At 42.1% G+C, this 15,047-nt stretch overlaps 1 protein-coding gene and 2 long non-coding RNA genes across 38 annotated transcripts in view; 2 read left to right on the top strand and 1 right to left on the bottom strand.

Moving 5' to 3' along the window:
- Positions 1-15,047, bottom strand: part of LOC115552772 (sushi, von Willebrand factor type A, EGF and pentraxin domain-containing protein 1) — a 147,976-nt gene that overhangs the window by 109,175 nt on the left and 23,754 nt on the right. The window lies entirely within an intron of this gene.
- LOC115553325 (uncharacterized) lies at positions 11,653-13,067 on the top strand. Its single transcript, XR_003978438.1, has 4 exons — positions 11,653-11,869; positions 12,067-12,173; positions 12,314-12,482; positions 12,813-13,067. It is a non-coding gene; the product is annotated as an uncharacterized LOC115553325 (long non-coding RNA).
- Positions 13,594-14,921, top strand: LOC115553332 (uncharacterized). The gene is made up of 3 exons (XR_003978439.1): positions 13,594-13,978; positions 14,258-14,346; positions 14,835-14,921. It is a non-coding gene; the product is annotated as an uncharacterized LOC115553332 (long non-coding RNA).

Genomic DNA, 15,047 nt, shown 5'->3' with positions numbered 1-15,047 from the left:
TCTCTCCCACGGAGGTTGGTCCTTACAGATACCCGTAGTTCTGACTTTAAAGTCAGAATTCTGACTTTTTTCTCAGAATTCTGAGATTAAAGTCAGAATTCTGAGATTAATGTCAGAATTCTGACTTTTTTCTCAGAATTCTGAGATCAAAGTCAGAATTCTGACTTTTTTTCTCGGAATTCTGAGATTAATGTCAGAATTCTGAATTTTTATCTCAGAATTCTGACTTTATTCTCAGAACTCTGAGATTAAAGTCAGAATTCAGACTTTTTTCTCAGAATTCTGAGAATAAGGTCAGAACTTATTTTTTTTTTACATGTGTGGCCCTAATCCTCTTCCGTAGGTTAGCCATGGATGTAAACAGTTCATTAAATTATTTTGAGTAGATTTTGTCCTTGTTTAGCATGTGCTATTGCTACAATAGATATACAAAGGACAACTTGTAATTTTTGTGTTCTATTTGTTCATACTGTTATTAAAACTGATAAACCTACTCAGCTTTCCATGATTGTTGATAATCGTTATACTCTTAAATCAGCGGGTTGTAGACCCCTGCGTTGGTGAGTGTGGTGCGACACCCCATAAGCCCCACACACGTACACGTACCGGTCGGACGGGTTTGTACGAGGCTGGGAGGGAATCATCACAGTATACCCACTACAATAAAATAGACTACACCACTGGCTAAGACTAAAACAAATAAGGCCAGTAGGCCTAATAGAACGAATATCGGGTGACAAGATCATTAAAATGGCTCACAATCCCGCATCAGCTGTTTGATGTCGCGCATCAAAATAGCACTTTGCCCCTGTGGAAGGGTTCGCATAAAGGGTTCGCATAATTATGTGCCAGATCGGGTGGTAGGTGGCGGTATGAAAACAGGAAATGTGATACTCCAGACAGGAAGTAGTAACCAGACGAGCAGACCAATCACAGCCTTGCAGGCTGCGCGGCTCGTGTAAAAGCTTACGTAAAAAATGACGCAAGTCTAGAAAAATCGCCCGACGCACGCAAGACGTGAGAAGTCGCGCAAGGGGTGCGCAAGGGCCTCTTGCGCTTGCGCTTACGCTTACGTAACTGAGCATAAGTGACCGAAAGAAATACGCAACAGTGTTATGGTGCGGCCACACCAACCGCGTTACTCGCGTTGGACAACGCGAGTAACGCGCCTAACCTGACGCTTGACCAGTGTGTGGTGGTTCAACGCTTCCAACGCGTCAACGCGCCAACGCAGCTAGATGAGTCCATGTCCATGCAAGTGAACGGAGCGTTCCCTCTTCGTCATAACTATCAAACCAAACATCCTTCACATTCACTGAGCGAACATTATGAAAGTAAAATGCACATTTCTCGCTAAAAATGTTTCCATAAACGCATTTAATGGCGTAACTATGTAACTATTTCCACCCAGAATAAAGAAAAATGTCGGCAGTGGCTGCGCTGGAGTCCGAGGTAGGAAATCCAAACGCCGCCGTGTTTGGGTGATAGAGTTTAGATCGGGTTAGATTAAATAATCTCGGATACAAATAACAATAATCGGGTTAAATAACTTCACATGGTGTGTCTGGTGTGTTTCCAGCATTCGCAGTGTTGATCAGCAGAGAAGCAGTCCGCCAAGACGTTGAGGTTGCTTAGCAACCAGAGACTCTGTCCATGCAAGTGAACGGAGCGTTCCCTCTTCGTCATAACTATCAAACCAAACATCCTTCACATTCACCGAGCGAACATTATGAAAGTAAAATGCACATTTCTCGCTAGAAATGTTTCCATAAACGCATTTAATGGCGTAACTATGTTACTATTTCCACCGAGAAAAAAGAAAGATGTCGGCCGTATGCTTCTGTGCAAGCTCACTACTCTCTGCCAGTGACGTCGGGTCAAGCTCCACGCTGATTGGCTACCGCGGCTAAGCGTCACGCGTTGGAGCGTTGAAAGTTCAATTTTCTGAACTCCGGGCGTTGGTGCGTTGGGCGCGTTACTGCGTTTACGTGCGTAATTACGTGCAACTGCCGCGCCTAACGCCCCCAACGCAACGCTTCAACGCTTCAACGCCCCTAACGCGAGCAACGCGGTTGGTGTGGCCGTACCTTTATGGTACGGCCACACCGTACCTTTATGGTACGGCCACACCAACCGCGTTGCTCGCGTTAGGGGCGTTGAAAATCGTCATTTTTGCATAGGGAACCATTGGTCTAGGCGCGGTACACGCGTTGAAGCGTTGAAGCGTTGCGTTGGGGGAGTTAAGGCGGCTGCATGCTTCAGCGTTGGTGTTACGTTGTTGCGCAAAATTTACTCAAAGCAATTCATGCTCCCTTTTAGGTTGCGCGTGTTGCCAAGCAATTTACCGCCAGAACAGTAGGTGGAGTAATGTGTGGAGTAAAGTTTTTCGTTGAAGACGACCTCGAGAATGACGTCTTTGTCTGTGGGAGTCGTCGGTTTGTTTATGTGCCAAAGTTTGATGATCTCCTTTCGCGAGTCATCCGATATCTTACCGACTCTCACCAAAACCGGCCCTTGTCAGGGAGCAGCTGGCAGATTATTTTTTGTCAGATGCTGGCGTGTTTCCCCACCAGTACAATGTATTACGATTGTGTATGCGCACTGACCAATAAATATATATACATTGGTCACTTGGAAGCATGACTTTTGATTCATTAGTTATCATGTTACACAAGTTACCTAATTTGGTTTACGTCAAACTCATTAATTCATATCCATATAAAATGTTTATACAACAGCTACTGCCTTGACAGATGAATGAATTATTTAAGTGTAGGCCTATAGCCAAAGGCTTTAAGCTATAGCGCATAATGTCCACATAAATGATATGGTAGGCAGCATTATTAGAGAAAAGGGGTTTATTTATCAAATACAGAAAATAGTCCCACCATACACGCACACATTTTTCATTCACTACACACTCACGCTTTCAAATTTCATTCACTCAAAGAGGCTACTGAACTTATGTTTCACACAGAACATGAACACTTATGTTTCACATAGAACGTGAACACAAAACATTACGTAATTAATTCAAATAGGCTAACACTAAAACAAATAAGGCCAGTAGGCCTAATAGAACGAATATCGGGTGACAAGATCATTAAAATGGCTCACAATCCCGCATCAGCTGTTTGATGTCGCGCATCAAAATAGCACTTTGCCCCTGTGGAAGGGTTCGCATAAAAGGTTCGCATAATTATGTGCCAGATCGGGTGGTAGGTGGCGGTATGAAAACAGGAAATGTGATACTCCAGACAGGAAGTAGTAACCAGACGAGCAGACCAATCACAGCCTTGCAGGCTGCGCGGTTCGCGTAAAAGCTTACGTAAAAAATGACGCAAGTCTAGAAAAATCGCCCGACGCACGCAAGACGTGAGAAGTCGCGCAAGGGGTGCGCAAGGGCCTCTTGCGCTTGCGCTTACGCTTACGTAACTGAGCATAAATCGGCCTTTAGGCGCGGCAGTTGCACGTAATTACGCACGTAAACGCAGTAACGCGCCCAACGCACCAACGCCCGGAGTTCAGAAAATTGAACTTTCAACGCTCCAACGCGTGACGCTTAGCCGCGGTAGCCAATCAGCGTGGAGCTTGACCGACGTCACTGGCAGAGAGTAGTGAGCTTGCACAGAAGCATACGGCCGACATCTTTCTTTATTCTGGGTGGAAATAGTAACGTAGTTACGCCATTAAATGCGTTTATGGAAACATTTCTAGCGAGAAATGTGCATTTTACTTTCATAATGTTCGCTCGGTGAATGTGAAGGATGTTTGGTTTGATAGTTATGAGGAAGAGGGAACGCCCCGTTCACTTGCATGGACAGAGTCTCTGGTTGCTAAGCAACCTCAACGTCTTGGCGGACTATATATCTGCTGATCAACACTACGAATGCTGGAAACACACCAGACACACCATGTGAAGTTATTTAACCCGATTATTGTTATTTATATCCGAGATTATTTAATCTAACCCGATCTAAACTCTATCACCCAAACACGGCGGCGTTTGGGTTTCCTACCTCGGACTCCAGCGCAGCCACGGCCGACATTTTTCTTTATTCTGGGTGGAAATAGTTACATAGTTACGCCATTAAATGCGATTATGGAAACATTTTTAGCGAGAAATGTGCATTTTAATTTCATAATGTTCGCTCAGTGAATGTGAAGGATGTTTGGTTTGATAGTTAGGACGAAGAGGGAACGCTCCGTTCACTTGCATGGACATGGACTCATCTAGCTGCGTTGGCGCGTTGACGCGTTGGAAGCGTTGAACGTCCAACGCGAGTAACGCGGTTGGTGTGGCCGCACCATGGGCGCGAGAACGCTGACTTCACCGGTAAGTGACTGACTGGAAAAACTTTAATCAAATAAATTTGGTAACCCAGAACACAGCCGAGCTGTTTCTATAAGGGAGCTATCAGTAGCGAAATTAATCCCAGTAGTGAAAATAATCCCAGCAGTGTTGCCGGGAGAGGACGCGAGAGCGCTGCCTTCACCGGTAAGTGACTGAACGATTATATATATATATATATTCTTCTAACAGAAGTGTTACTAAACAAAAACTTGGAAGCTTCTACTCAAGGGAAGCCTTTCAGCGCTGTACAGACAAACAGCCCCTGGAGGACCCGTTGTTCACCCGTTGCTCCGACCCTTGGTCGCGAGGCTGCACAGTCTGGAGCGCGATCCTTTTCAAAAAGCGAATACGCTATCCGCAAGCGGTACAACTACATGCGTCTTTGCGAGAAGATGAAAGGAACAGATCCTCTGTCGACACCGGGCTATATAGCCAATCCGGTGTCTCGAGGGTCACATGTGACCTTGTTGGTATAGGTACTCGAACTGCGCATGCGCGAGACGGATAAATCCAGTGCTTAATGCACCGTCAGTAAGGATGAAATAGAACAGCCGACCACTTGAGTGCAAAAAACACAAAAGACCTCGCCACAGCACCAACACATCTTAAGCAATAAATATCGCGTCTTACCTTTATTTATGTGGCAGTGGTCTGCAGATGCATCCCGTGGTGTAGCCTACCACAAATCCATTTAGTTCAACAGGTTATCGTTCTGATACTGTCCATGGTACTAGCAACCTGCTTTGGTGCTTCTTACCTATGTGTTCAGGCTAAAATGACTTGATTGCCTGATGCCTCATCATCCCAGCCAAAGAGTATTGGTATTATTAGTAATGACTACTTGCCAAATCGAAGAAATAACTTCACACACAGTGTGTCTTTTTCCAATGTATTTGTTATCATTCGTAGCGTTGATCAGCAGAGAAATAATTCGCCAAAGTCGTTGACGCCGCTTAGCAACCGAATACGAATGTACAGCATTGAGAAGAGCCGTGTAATAAGTAAGGGATAATGTATAGAATGCCGGTCATTATCGGGAAAATAAGCCCCGACAGGGCGAACCGGACACCGACGCGCAGCGAGGGTAATTGCTTCGGGGTCATCCCTATGTTCCCCGGGTTCTATGATCCCCGTTTTTCCCAAAAAGGGTCCTATGTTCCCCTGTAGCCATACATACCGGGGAGCATAGGACCCTTTTGGGAAAAAGCGGGGAACATAGAACCCTTTTCTGGGAAAAGGGTCCTATGTTCCCCGCAATCTATCAATCTTTAAAGATATTTAAACTTTGACGCGACATTCGCGTGATGACAGCCAATCGGCGTTCAACAGCCTGGCCACTGAGTGACATGTGTAACGTAACAGCCAATCAGCGTTCAACCGGCCAACTCAGTGCAGTGCAGTCCGGGTGAACTGCAGCATAGAGGAGAAAGTGATTGTTACCGTTTGCGACTCCCGGAGCACTTTGATAGTATATACCAATATAATATAGACCCCAATAAAGACCCTTTTTTAAAAAAAGGGTCCTATGTTCCCCAGTCTCATACAAACTGGGGAACATAGGACCCGGGGAACATAGACACGCTCCCATTGCTTCCCACTGAAGGGGCTTAAATTCGACCGGCGACGTTCTATATTATCCCGCTTATTACACGGCTACTTGCCAAAACGAAAAAATGACTTCACATGGTGTGGCTTGTTACAATTTATTTGTTACCATCATTCGTAGTGTTGATCAGCAGAGAAATAGTCGGCCAAAGACGTTGACGTCGCTTAGCAACCGAAGACCTCTTGAGGAGTGATACCAAAGACGTCATTATAGGCAAAAGATCCTTTGTTTTCCTTGACAGCGGTCAATTTATGTCTAGCTATCACAAGCTAACGAAGTTGTGAAGAGCCCATGCAAGTGAACGGAGCGTTCCACGGCATTGAGAAGACCAGGCGTGTAATAATCCATAATAATTAAACTCGATTTCTTTTTTTTTTTAAAGTGGTGGGTACAAAATGATTCATGACGAAATCTGGTGGGGACGCGTCCCCGGCGTAATCGACGCCTATGATCACGGATCATTCAAGTACAACTATATACCGTATTTTCCGCACTATAAGGCGCACCGGAGTATAAACCGCAGCAGCTCAATGGAATGATGTGTAGGCTTACTGATTTAAACTTCGAATACTAATTTTCCGAGTGGCCGTTAGCTGTAAAAATCCATCGATTAGCCGCACCGTTATATAAACCGCAGATTCGAAAAATGGAGAAAAAACGCACGGTTTATAGTCCGATCAAGATTTCAGAAATAGTAGGATATGCATACCCCTGACATAATGTACAGTATAGTAAAAGCAGCGATTTCCCGATTTCCCTGTTTAATCATAGCATATATACGGGATAGATAACAGCAGAGATCCCTTCCATTAACATTGTTTGGGAAACATTTTTGAAGCATTCGTAACGCGTACGGACTACTCGCATATCACACAAACACCACTAATAAAGACACTTTAAAGCATGCATACGTTCATTTTGGTACTTACTTATGATGTATTTTTCATCAACCTTCCTGTAAATCGCTAAACGTATACCTGATAAATTAGCGTCAATGGTTTCGGAGAAAGATAACACTGTAGTCGTCCGACGGTGTTGAATGGGACCTGTAACGTAGGGCCTACTGTGCGTCGACCCAGAGATTTCTGGGGATCTGATTGGCTCTTTTGCCCCACTGGTTTGGAGCCTGTGTTATGACTTGTTAGGACATTGTTAGGACTTTGTTAGGACTTGTTAGGACTTTGTTAGGAACTGTTAGGACTTTGTTAGGACTTTGTTAGGACTTGTTAGGACTTTGTTAGGAACTGTTAGGACTTTGTTAGGAACTGTTAGGCACGGCACTCCAGAAACTGACAGGTACGGCCAAGGTAGGCTATGTAAATTGTGTTGTGGACTTAAAAAATAATGAAACGATCTAACTACTAGCCTACATTAAGTTTCCAAATTCTCAATTAAATCCATGCTGTCTCTTGTCCTGCAAGGAAAATGAATCCAGAAATTTACCAAAAAATTATAAATTATAAATCATGTGGTAGCTACCCAGAGGGTGCTACAAAATCAGAGAAATTTGTAATTCGAAGAGGGGCATCGGAATTCATAATTGATGGTAAGTGAAAAGACATTAAAAGTTCTTGATACTTTAATTACTGAGTTGAAAATAGGCTATTGCAAAATGCGTCAGATTATTACAAAATGCATGTGTTATAATGAAGTGAAAAGATATTTTAAATATTTAGTTATTACATTATGCGGTGTTGTTATATTGGCAAAGCCAGTTATGTAAAATAAGGACTTAATTTTTTCTATATTCTACACAGAAGGAACATTGTATAAGAGAGGGAAGACACAACACAGAAAGGTTGTCTATGACAAAGAAGAGGCCAACCAAATCTTCAAAGAATGCCAAGCAAGTGCCTTTGGAGCCCACTGTGGTATCATCAAAACAAGAGACGCAGTGTGTAAAAGGTTCTACTGGTCTGCCATGACAGCTGATATTGATAAGTGGGTGAGTATATTTTTTGATTAATCTAAAGAGAAAAATGATTCTGCAAACAATTCAATGGTACAGTTCTTCACAACTATACCCAGAGACCAAAGGAACTCCCCATGCTACGGAGCCCCCCAAGGGACATGGAGGAAAAAAAAAAAATTGGTTGAAAATAAATAAATAAATCTTACACCTGGCCTCTGCAGATAATAAGCTCCTGCATATTGGAAAAAGTTTCTCGATAGAATTATTTCAGTGAGGGACAACAGAAATTCATTCGGTGGTAATACCTCAATAGGGCGTGTTTCAAAATAATGCAACAGTGCTTCAATTCCTACATCATCAGGGATACAGACTTTTGACTTTTGAGTTTCATGTAACAAGAATGAAATCTTTGTCACTCTTAAAAGAATCCTATACCTTCAAAATATCGATGGTAATAATATCAGTGGTAATTATGATGCTACTGATGAAATGACAGTGTTATTGTTATTAATAGTAGTATATAATAATAATTATAATATTAATGTATGATGACAGCATAGTAATAATCACAATAATAGGGCAGCATAATAATATAAGAGTAGTAGTGGTAGTACCGCCCAATACGTATTTATGTGTAATGTAATGTTGTATATAATATAACATAATATAATATGATATAATACAATAATTATAGTATAATATAAAACAATATAATACAAAATAATATAATGTAACATGAAATGCTTGGCTATGCAAGACATACATACATGCAGGCATGCAAACTGGCTCGGGGTGAAAAAGGTGAGAATGATGCGTGAGCTGAGAAAAACACAGACCCACTATAGGGTTCCAGGTTTATACTCCGGGGAGTTTTCTTTTACATTTTTTATTGTATTAGGGTTATTCACAAGCTAAAAAAAAAATACAGGACTGCGCACAATTACGAACAAAGCATTAATTTATAATGTGCAAAAAGGGCAGCCCCAATAGGTACATAACTTATTACAAAATTAAGAAAGAATATTGAGAAGAATAAAAAGAGGTGGGAGGACAGGGCAATAGGAGTATGCCATTATTTATTTTTCTTCTTGGCCTGGACCAGTGTCTCAAGGGCCCGCTTTCGCTGTTTTGCAGCATGCAAAACAGCGACTTCTCTCACCTATATCGACTAGTATGTATCAACACAACTGGTGACCCCGCTGAAAAATTATCTTTCGGCGCGTTTCCACCTGAGGGTGCGTTCGGTTCGCAAAGTTGCGGCACGGTTCGCGTTTCCACTGCCAAAAGTGGGCGTGACATGGGGATAAAAACAAACCGCGAGGTATTATTCTCGACGATGGACGTGTCGCGTAAAACGTTAGCTTGGGCGAACAAGGAGGTGGAGCATGGACCTATTAAAGAAGACAATACTTTATTAAAGCATGCAATTGTGATGTAGAACAAAATAAAAAGAAAACAAAGTGCTTGCATGATATTGAAGCCTACAGCGATCGTTACTTAACTTGTGTGGTGGTGCCTTATCATTTGTTTACCCTTCACTCCCATTGGCTGAATCGATGAGAACGTTTTAGATAATATAAGGTCGCGGGGAGACGAAGCTCTGTTCGTTTGTATATTTTATTTACGTGACCATATTTTTGTTATGTTTGTTTTGGTAATCAGTTCTCGTCGTTCACCTTCGGGATGTTTACGTAGCTGCCGCGGCGATCGACATCCGGCCTACCATGAGGGTACTGTCGGCGGTGGAAACGCTCGGTGGAAACGAGGCATTTAAAGGCTCCGCTGGGCTCACGCTTGGCCGTTTCAGATGGTAGGCGACTTTCCGCTGGCGCTGTCGGTTGGCCACGCGGCTTCAAGAGCGCGCGCATGCGTTCGACGAGCACGGAAGCGACAGTTCCACGGGAGTGCGCCCACTTGTCGTGCCGCCTGACAGAATGCTGCGCCTTCTCTCTGTCCGCTCGCCTCTCCATTGAGAATGTATTAGCAGGCGCTACAAGGACCCCCCCCCCCCCCCAAAATGTTTTCTCAACGGATCTCCACGAATCACACAAGTGGTCAATTTTGTCTTCAAAACGGCGAATTTCGCCGAAAGGTGACTAGTTTGCATGCCTGTACATGCACAAAGATCTAATATAAAAATATATGCTATGAGTAATTAATACTTGACTATGCAAGATATGAATATATACACGTAAATATGATATAGCAATGTTATGATATATAATATCAATATAGTGTAGCTATATTATCAGGTTATATACTGTATATGGTGGTGAGTATGTATCTGTTGTCCAGAGACCAGTCATGCCACATAAAACTTAATGACAACAGAATCCATATCCCTTCCTTGTAATAATACTGAAGTTCACTGTTAACATATTGTCCTCCAGGTTGGAGAATGTATGGAATGCCAGGCCAGTGCGTCAACAATAAAGCAGGGGACAGAGTTCATCCCCATACAAGTAATAGACAATATTTTACTTTACTCTTTTAATCATATATTTTGAGATGGAGAATGCTTAATAGTAATTCAAATTTAATATTGTATTTGTTATTGTGCTCTCCATTTTTAAGGTGAGCCAACCCTTTGAACTTGTGGGGATGGACATGATTGGCAAAGTGGCCGAGACAGAGGCAGGGAACACATATATCTTAGTAATGGTGGATTACTTCACCAAGTGGCCTGAGGCTTTTGCCCTACCATCCAAAACAGCTGCAAATGTGGCAGACTGTATCATTAGGTTCTTTTACCGTTTTGGGGCCCCAAAAAGATCCTAACTGACCAGGGACGAGAGTTCGTTAATGAGGTTTGTTGAATGTTAAGTACGTTGTTACATAAATGTTGATGCATTTTTGGACAGTGTTTAAATGTACTGTATGTGAAATGATCTCACATACAGTACATTTATTTGCATATCAAGTAATATTTTTTGCAATGAATCATTAGGCTAAATTTAATTTGATTCAAACAAATGATAATGTGCTTATTATTGTGACAGCTCCTGGCACCTCCTGATTGGCAGGCTGCCAGGAGCTGATTGCTGATCGTCGACACCATGCTGGCTGCCCTCCTGCAGCTATAAAAGCTGCAGGAGTCAGCCACTTGGGTCTCTCTCTCTTGACGAATGGTTTGTTTTGGTTTTGGTATTGGTTTTGGTATTGGTTTGGGTTAGTTAGGTTGAGTTATTGCTGCTTTACACACACCATACACTCATCCACTCACACAGACACTGCACCCGTTACTGACTACTGACATTCACGCATCATTTATTAGGTTAATCTTGAATTGGTTTAAATAGATCATAATTTGGTAAAACTACCGGTCTTGCGTGGTCTCCTCCTTTGTCCTTCCCTTGAGCCGGGGTGTGACAATATATACACGTAAATATGATATAGCAATGTTATGATATATAATATCAATATAGTGTAGCTATATTATCAGGTTATATACTGTATATGGTGGTGAGTATGTATCTGTTGTCCAGAGACCAGTCATGCCACATAAAACTTAATGACAACAGAATCCATATCCCTTCCTTGTAATAATACTGAAGTTCACTGTTAACATATTGTCCTCCAGGTTGGAGAATGTATGGAATGCCAGGCCAGTGCGTCAACAATAAAGCAGGGGACAGAGTTCATCCCCATACAAGTAATAGACAATATTTTACTTTACTCTTTTAATCATATATTTTGAGATGGAGAATGCTTAATAGTAATTCAAATTTAATATTGTATTTGTTATTGTGCTCTCCATTTTTAAAGTGAGCCAACCCTTTGAACTTGTGGGGATGGACATGATTGGCAAAGTGGCCGAGACAGAGGCAGGGAACACATATATCTTAGTAATGGTGGATTACTTCACCAAGTGGCCTGAGGCTTTTGCCCTACCATCCAAAACAGCTGCAAATGTGGCAGACTGTATCATTAGGTTCTTTTACCGTTTTGGGGCCCCAAAAAGATCCTAACTGACCAGGGACGAGAGTTCGTTAATGAGGTTTGTTGAATGTTAAGTACGTTGTTACATAAATGTTGATGCATTTTTGGACAGTGTTTAAATGTACTGTATGTGAAATGATCTCACATACAGTACATTTATTTGCATATCAAGTAATATTTTTTGCAATGAATCATTAGGCTAAATTTAATTTGATTCAAACAAATGATAATGTGCTTATTATTGTTTGCCAACAGCTAAACAAAGAGGTGTGCAAAGGTCTGGGGATTGAGCGCAGCCTTTGTGCGCCATATCATCCACAAACAAATGGGCTTGTGGAAAAGTTAAACGGGACAATACAGAGGTAACAGTGCTGTAATTATCTTACTTTTACTCTGTATATCTTTGTGGATACATGTAATGTTGAATATATTTATGATATTGTGAACTAAAAATTTATTTGAAACAAGGTGGCTTACCTATATATATGATAATACTTTTCAGGGCACTGTGCAAACTTGTCAACCAACGTCCAGAGAGTTGGGACAAATATCTGGATGCTGTGATGTTTGGGCTGAGGACCAAAAAACAGATGACGACAAAGTTCTCCCCATTCTTCCTCCTGTTTGGGACAGAGGCCCGCCTCCCGAGTGAGGTTCCGGAGGATTACAAGGTTGGCTCAGTGTAGGACATCCACAGTTAATTCTTAGTTTGAATAACAAATGGAAAAAATATAGTTAATTGAGAATCAGTGTCAATGTTTATTCCACGCTATACAATAAATAAGTAATATGCTCGGTACATCAATATTTTGTGACCAAGGAAAAGTCTATAGTTTTTAGTAGAAGGCAAGTGTCCATTTAAATCCTTTAAGGGGACCTAATCTATTTTGTTGACATAGTCGGAAATATGTCATTCAAATTTTTTCCCACATATAGTCTAATAACTGTAACAGCGAAGCAATAACAATGAAAAAAATTAAAATTAAAGTTCTCTTTTACAGATTGACACAGGCATGGAGAATGTCCTTGACCAGGAGGTGGTGTCGGAGGCCATTAAAAGGCAGGATGCAAGTCTAGTGCGGGAAAACATAGCCACAGCCCAAAACAAATATAAATTGCCCAAATCACCAAAACAGGCATGTTTTCAGGTGGGGGACATGGTGCTGCGCAAAAATATTCGCAGTCAGCAAAGGAAAGGTGGGAAGATGGACAAAAACTGGCTTGGTCCCTTTACGGTAGTTGCTATCACTAAAAAGAGCGCAGACCTGCAGTCTGACAACCAGTTCTTACCGAAGGTGAATATCGATCACCTTCGAATTTACAAAACACCACAGCCAAGAATGCCACGTAATCTGTTGGCACCACCATCAGCCCTGGCACCATCAACTGCCCCGGCACCACCAACAGCCCCGGCACCATCAACTGCCCCGGCACCACCAACAGCCCCGGCACCACCAACAGCCCCGGCACCATCAACTGCCCCGGCACCACCAACAGCCCCGGCACCATCAACTGCCCCGGCACCATCAACAGCCCCGGCACCACCAACAGCCCCGGCCCCATCAACTGCCCCGGCACCACCAACAGCCCCGGCACCCCCAACAGCCCCGGCCCCATCAACTGCCCCGGCACCACCAATAGCCCCGGCACCACCAACAGCCCCGGCACCACCAACAGCCCCGGAACCATCAACTGCCCCGGCACCACCAACAGCCCCGGCACCACCAACTGCACCACCAACCACCAACCAATATTGAAAAATGTAAGTTTCAGAATATTTAATTCTGTTTTAATGTAAAAAACACAGTTCATAACATACTCGATTTTTATGTAGTCATCCCTGCACCGTACATGACAAGAACCTATAGAAGAGACAGTGTTAAATGGTTGTTTATGTGGTCGGGAAAATTATGTTTTTACTATTATTGGGTTTTGTTTTTATTATTCAATTTACATGTTTTTTATGTTTGTTTTATGTAAAGCACAATGAGGTGCCCCTGGGCATGAAATGCACTATATAAATGAAGCTGCCTTGCCTTGCCTAGGTGTGAAGGATGTTGATGGCTTGCAGGTCAAAGCTTTGGTATTGTAACTTTTTCAGTGGAATCCCGCACATTATGAAGTGCTGTTTGGTGTTGTGCATGAACACCATCACTGGTTCCTGGTTGTAAGTTTTGACTTTTCAGCTATTGAGCACATATCGACACGTTACATACAGTATAACATACAGTAACAGATCATGTGATGTATTCTTTTAGACTTATGTTCAGCTCTGTAAACTCTTCATCTTGCACCTTGATACCAAAGTAGTTCTTGTTTAATACCACATACAGTAGAGCTCTTTTGTATTTTTGAAGACCATGCCCAGCAGCGTTTTTTTAAATGTCAATATGGTGGACAAACGTATCGTATGTACAATAATCTTAGGTCTTTATGTTGCATACAGGTAATATATCCATCGGAAAAAAAGACACTCCTGTTGGATTCACTTGGAGAAACTGCTGCCAAGCTGAAAAAGGGCCAGGATGTAACAAGGTACACTTTAATTATGGCTTCAGATTTAACATGACCCACTTGTCACATATTACTATAGATGTAGCATGTATGTGAAGTATCTCGTGAATATCAGCCAGAAGAATAGCATAGTACTGCTGGTGGGCAGGAGAGCAATTGCAGACATGATATGACTAAAGGACTAAATGCAGATGTATGTCAAACATGTACAATGCCAAGTTGTCCTCGCTTGCAACATTATAGATGAATATTACACAAGTGCATAGGCACAAAATTAGTGTAATTCTTTTCTTTGAAAAATCTGGTTGTTGGGGAAGGACAATAGTTATTTTTACCTGGAACAACATTCTTCTATTTCTTCTATTTTGATGACTGAGGAATTGGTAATATTATTTTCTTGTGCTCCTCTATTAGCACTTGACATCTTATAGCAAATATAATGTGATGCTTGAATGAAGTTTAAGTCAATAAATGAAGTTACTATATTCAAACATATTTTTGGTTTTTAGAGCATTCATGAGGAAGAAAGGGATAAATGTGTCCAGATGGAAAAGCGACACAGTGCCTCATCCACACCAACCAGACAGCACCTCTTGTGGGGTTCTTGTGGGGTTTTTGCCATCAAAGTATGAAAAAAAATTGCCCTTTCTACTCCATGATGTGCAGATATAAAGTGGTGCTTCTCAGATAAACTATATATTTAGATTTGTATGTGTAGGTAA

Source organism: Gadus morhua, chromosome 1, assembly GCF_902167405.1.
Source record: "Gadus morhua chromosome 1, gadMor3.0, whole genome shotgun sequence".
Taxonomy (NCBI): Eukaryota; Metazoa; Chordata; class Actinopteri; order Gadiformes; family Gadidae; genus Gadus; species Gadus morhua.
The sequence above is the reverse complement of the archived record's forward strand: the minus strand, read 5'-3'. Positions and strand labels throughout refer to the sequence as shown.